Here is a 6,207-nt window from a genome sequence, read left to right on the forward strand (position 1 = left end):
ATAAAATAGTCATTGGTTTATTAAAAATAAAAATCAAGACCTCAATGGTACATTAAATTAAGATAATGAAATAAAAATCATACATATTGGAAAAGAAGAAATTATCTTTCTTCAGGGAAGACAAGATTGTATATGGATAGAGATGTAGGTCAAGTGGTAGCAAGGCCTTGCTTGAGTAGAAACTTCATAACCACCAAAAGAAATAAAGAAAAACAAACTAGAGATAATGTGGTTATCTAGGCAGAAAATACAAAGGAATCTAAAAAACAATTCTTCAAATTCATAAGTAAGTTTAACAGAGTTGCAGAATAAAATGATAAGATTTTTTTAAAGTCAATAGCACTCTCCTGGGCAGTGGTGGCTTATGAGTATAGTCCTAGCTACTCAAAAGGATGACTTCTGAGGTTCAAAGGCAGTCAAATCCAAAAGACTCGTTATCTACAATTAACCAGCAAAAATCCAGAAGTGTGGCTCAAGTGGTAGAGAGTTGGTCATGAGTGAAAAGAAAACCCTTGTTCATTGCATGGGTAGTGAAGATCTTCTCCCAATCCGTGGATTTTCTTTTTTTTAATTTAATTTTATTTTATTTTATTCTTTTATTGGGAGAATACCATACAGAGGAGTTACAATTACATGGGCAATATAACGAGTACATTTCTTATCAAGCATTGTTGCCTCCTCCTTGTTTCCCCTTCCAATCCCTTCCCATACTCCTCCCCTTCCCCCACCCTATCCTCCCTCCACTCCCCACCAAAGTTGTGAAGTTCGTTTTTCGACATAACGACTTGTACATCTCATTGTTGCAATGGCTCCCCCTGTATCCCTAATTAAATGATTTGTTTTTTTCCCTTCCCCTCCACAAATTATACCAACATCAAATACAGTGAAAGCAGGGGTTATACTGTGGGGGAGGGACATACAAATCAACATAGAAATCATCTTAGAAATATGATAGAAGCAATTTCATGAACGGAAAAAAAAACAAAAAAAACATTTGAATACTTATCTTGGGGTTCATTCCCCTAACATCAACTTAGCTGACCTTTTCTGCTTGACTCAGATATACACTAGTTATTGCAAATAAGGGAAACCATGGGACCTATGTTTCTTTGGGCCTGGCTTACTTCACTTAATATAATTTTTTCCAAGTTATTCTATTTCCTAAAAAATGGGGCAATGTCATTCTTTCCAATGAAGGCATAGAATTCCCTTGTGTATATATACCACATTTTCCTGATCCATTCATTTACTGAGGGGCATATGGGTTGGTTCCATATATTAGCTATGGTAAATAATGCTGCAATAAACATAGTTGTGCTGGTAGCTTTAGTATGGTCTTGTTTGTGATCATTTGGGTAAATTCCCAAAAGTGGGATTGCTGGGTCATAGGGGAGCTCTATGTGGAGTCTTTTGAGGAACCTCCATACTGATTTTCAAAGTGGTTGAACAAGTTTACACTCCCACCAACAATGCAGTAAGATTCCCTTCTGTCCGCATCCCCTCCAGCATCTGTTATTAGAGTTCTTGATTTTAGACATTCTAACTGGGGTGAGGTGGTATCTCAATGCTGTTTTGATTTGCATTTATTTTATGGCTAGGGAGGTTGAGCATTTCTTCATGTGTCTATTGGTCATACTTCTTTCCTCTTCAGTGAAGTTTCTCTTTAAGTCTTTAGTCCACTTATTTATTGGGCAGTTGTTTCTTTGAAGATTTGTTTTTGGGGAATTTAATTTTTTTATGTTCCAGGTATATTTTAGATATGAGACCCTTGTCTGTTGTATGGCTAGTGAAGATCTACTCCCAATCTGTGGGCTTTCTATTCATCTTGCTAGCTATGTCCTTTGCCATGCAGAAGCTCTGCAATTTCATGCAATCCCATTTGTCCAACCTTTCTTTGATTTGTTGTGTTTCTGGGTCTCTATTAATAAAATTTCGGCCGGTGCCAAAGAGACCTAGGGTTTCTCCTATTCCATCCTGTAATATTTTCAGAGTGTCTGCTTTGTCTCCAAGGTCTTTGATCCATTAGGAGTTGATTCTGGTGCAGGGTGATATATAAGGATCTAGCTTTAGTTTTCTACAAGTAGTTAACCAATTTTGCCAGCACCATTTACTGAAGAGGCTGTATCTAAAATATACCTTGAACTAAAAAATTAAACCCCCCAACAACAAATCCTCAAAGAAACAACTGCCCAATAAATAAGTGGGATAAAGACTTAAAGAGAAAGTTCTCTGAAGAGGAAAGAAGAATGGCCAATAGACACGTGAAGAAATGCTCAACCTCTCTAGCCATAAAAGAAATGCAAATCAAAACAACATTGAGATACCACCTTACCCCAGTTAGAACGGCTATAATCAAGAACTCTAATAACAACAGATGCTGGAGGGGATGTGGACAGAAGGGAACCCTACTGAATTGTTGGTGGGAGTGTAAACTTGTTCAACCACTTTGGAAAGTAGTCTGGAGATTCCTGAAAAGACTCCACATAGAGCTCCCCTATGACCCAGCAATCCCACTTTTGGGAATTTACCCAAATGATCACAAACAAGACCATACTAAAGCTCCCAACACAACTATGTTTATTGCAGCATTATTTACCATAGCTAAAATATGGAATCAACCCAGATGTCCCTCAGTACATGAATGAGTCAAGACGATGTGGTATATGTACACAATGGAATTCTATGCTTCCATCAGGAAGAATGACACTGCCCCATTTGTTAGGAAATGGAAAGACTTAGGAAAAATTATACTAAGTGAAACATATACTATAGAAACATAGGTTCCATAGCTTCCTTTATTTGCAATAACTAGCATATTGCTAGGATGATCTTATCAGACAGTAGAAAAGGTCAAGAGCACCATATAAGATGGTGCTAAGCAAAATAAACCCCAAGGTAGAGACACAAGAAAGTTTATCTCTGTTGCTGTTGTTTTTAATGTACTTATAATGTAATATGTGATTTCTTTGTTTCTTTTATATATATATATATATATATATATATATATATATATATATATATATATATACTTCTCTCATGGTATAACCCCCAGTGCCCTGCGTCTGTATATACATTTTTTTCTAATTTGGGGAGGGGAAGGGAAATAACGAAATGCTGTAACAAGGATACAGGCTGACCCATTGTAACAATGAAATGTACAAGACACTATGTTGAGAATGAACTCTACAACTTCAGAGGAAGGGAGTTGGGGAATTGGGGAAGGAAGGAATGGCTGAGGAAAAACAAAGGAAGGGGTATCAATGCTCAAGAGGAAATGTACTCATTACCTTATTCATGTAACTGTAACCACTTTGTACAATAATTTACAATAAAAAAATTACAGAAAAAGAACACAAGGTTCTAGGTTCAACCACAGTACCCCCCACCACACACATAGACATGTGCATACACAAAGTCAATAGCTTCCTATAAATTAGCAATGAAAAACCAGAAATTATAGACTCTGAAATTAAAAATGTCCCCTGTAATAGCACCAGTAATTAAAGAGTTTGGATAAAAACGTAGCAAAATATGTGCAGGAGCTGTAGGCATAAATCTATAAAGAACTTAAGAGCTGATGAATGAAAGAAGTGATGAATGACCTTTGAAAGTACAAAGATATTCTGTGTTTATAGATTGAAAAACAATACTGTCACAATACTACTTCTTTCTAGCTTCATCTATAAATCCAATGCAAATTCGATAATACTTCCAGGAAACTTTTTATAGTTATCACAAGCTGACAGTAAAATTCATACAATTCAGACTCAGAGTAGACAAAACAAGTATGAAAAAGGATAAAGCTGTAAGACACTATCAGATATCAAGCTTTATTATAAAGCTATGTTAAACAATGTGGCATGGTTTTGGTATAAAGATATACTAGTGGAACAAAACAAAGATGAGAAAAAACTGTAAAAATGAATAACTGAATTTTTTAAAGCACAAGGGGAAATGCTGTGTTGATGAAATTATCTTTTCCATAAATAATATTGGACCAATTTAAAGGACAACTTTGGTCTATATGTCATATTGTATTCCAAAATGAAATCAAAATTATTTTAAATGTGAAGGTTGAAATTATAAAACATTTTGCTGGGCACTAGTGGCCATGCCTATATTCCTGGTTACTCAGGAGGCTGAGATCTGAAGATCGTGGTTTAACACTAGCCCAGGCAAGAAACTGTGAGATCTTCTCCCAGTCCGTAGGCTTTTTATTGATCTTGCTAGCTATGTCATTTGCCCTGCAGAAGCTCTGCAACTTTATGCAATCCCATTTGTCCAACCTTTCTTTGATTTGTTGTGTTTCCAGGTCTCTATTCAGAAAATTTCGGCCTGAGCCAAGGAGACCTAGGGTTTCTCCTATTCCATCCTGTAATGTTTTCAGAGTGTCTGCTTTGACTTCAAGGTCTTTGATCCATTTGGAGTTGATTCTGGTGCAGGGTGATATATAAGGATCTAGCTTTAGTTTTCTACATGTAGTTAACCAATTTTGGGAGAAGATCTTTACTGGCCATACAATGGACAAGGGTCTCATATCTAAAATATACTTGGAACTCAAAAAATTAAACCCCCCAACAACAAATCCGCAAAGAAACAACTGCCCAATAAATAAGTGGGCGAAAGACTTAAAGAGAAACTTCTCTGAAGAAGAAAGAAGGATGGCCAATAGACACATGAAGAAATGTTCAACATCCCTAGCCATAAAAGAAATGCAAATCAAAACAACATTGAGATATCACCTCACTCCAGTTAGAACGGCAAAAATCAAGAACTCTAACAACAACAGATGCTGGAGGGGATGTGGACAGAAAGGAGCCTTACTTCATTGTTCGTGGGAATGTAAACTTGTTCAACCACTTTGGAAAGCAGTATGGAGGTTCCTCAAAAGACTTCACATATAACTCCCCTATGACCCAGCAATCCCACTTTTGGGCATTTACCCAAATGTTTACAAACAAGACCACACTAAAGCTACCAGCACAACTATGTTTGTTGCAGCATTATTTACCATAGCTAAGATATGGAACCAACCCAGATGCCCCTCAGTAGATGAATGGATCAAGAAAATGTGGTATATATACACAATGGAATTCTATGCCTCCATCAGAAAGAATGACATTGTCCCATTTGTTAGGAAATGGAAAGGCTTGGAAAAAATTATATTAAGTGAAGTAAGCCAGGCCCAAAGAAACATAGGCCCCATGGTTTCCCTTATTTGCAATATCTAGTATATGTATGAGTCAAGCAGATAAGGTCAGATAATGTGATGTCAGGAAAATGAACCCTTAGATATGTATTTTAATGTTTTTTTCTTTCATGCATGTGTTTCTAATGCATCTATACGATTATCTCTTTGTTGCTTTGTATGTCCCTCCCCCACAGTATAACCCCTGCTTTCACTATATTTGATGTCAGTATAACTTGTGGAGGAGATGGGGAAAAACCAGTTGTTTAAGGATACAGGTGGACCTGTTGCAACAATGAGAAGTACAAGTTGTCATGTCCAAAATGAGCTTTACAACATCGGTGGGGGGGAGGGGAAGGGGGAAGGAGAAGCATGGGGATTGGGGGGGAGGGGGAGGCTGGGAAGTGATGTGAAGGGTAAACAAAGGAGGAGGCTACAGTGCTTGGTAAGAAATGTACGCATTATCCTGCCCATGCAATTGTAACCCCTCTGTACAGTATGTTCACAAATAAAATAAAATAAAACTTAAAAAAATAAAAAAATAAAATAAAAAAAGAATTTAAATAATGCTCGATAGGAAATGTACTCATTACCTTGCTCATGTAACTAACTGTAACCCCTCTGTACAGTATTTTTACAATAAAAAAGTACAAAAAAAATCTATTTCAAAAAAAAAAAGAAAGAAACTGTGAGACTCTCATCTCTAATAAAACACCAAAAGGCCAGAAGTGGAACTGTGGCTCAAGAGGTTAAGTACTAGCCTTGACCACAGAAGCTTAGGGACTGTGCCCAGGTCCTAAGTTCAAACCCCAGGAATCGCATACAAATGGATTGCAAAACGTTGTTACCAAAATATGGAAAAAAATATTCATTTTCCTAGGTGAGATAACCATTTCTTAGGTATGATACTAAAACATCAAATTCTTTTTTTTTCCAAAGATTGCTTTAGTAAGTAACTACATAAATTTCACAGTACTGTGGCGTAGTTATACCTAGGTAAAGTTACAAACACATTTTAA

The sequence above is a fragment of the Dipodomys merriami genome, unplaced genomic scaffold (assembly GCF_024711535.1).
Source record: "Dipodomys merriami isolate MVZ:Mamm:240054 unplaced genomic scaffold, mDipMer1.0.p SCAF_3, whole genome shotgun sequence".
NCBI lineage: Eukaryota > Metazoa > Chordata > Mammalia > Rodentia > Heteromyidae > Dipodomys > Dipodomys merriami.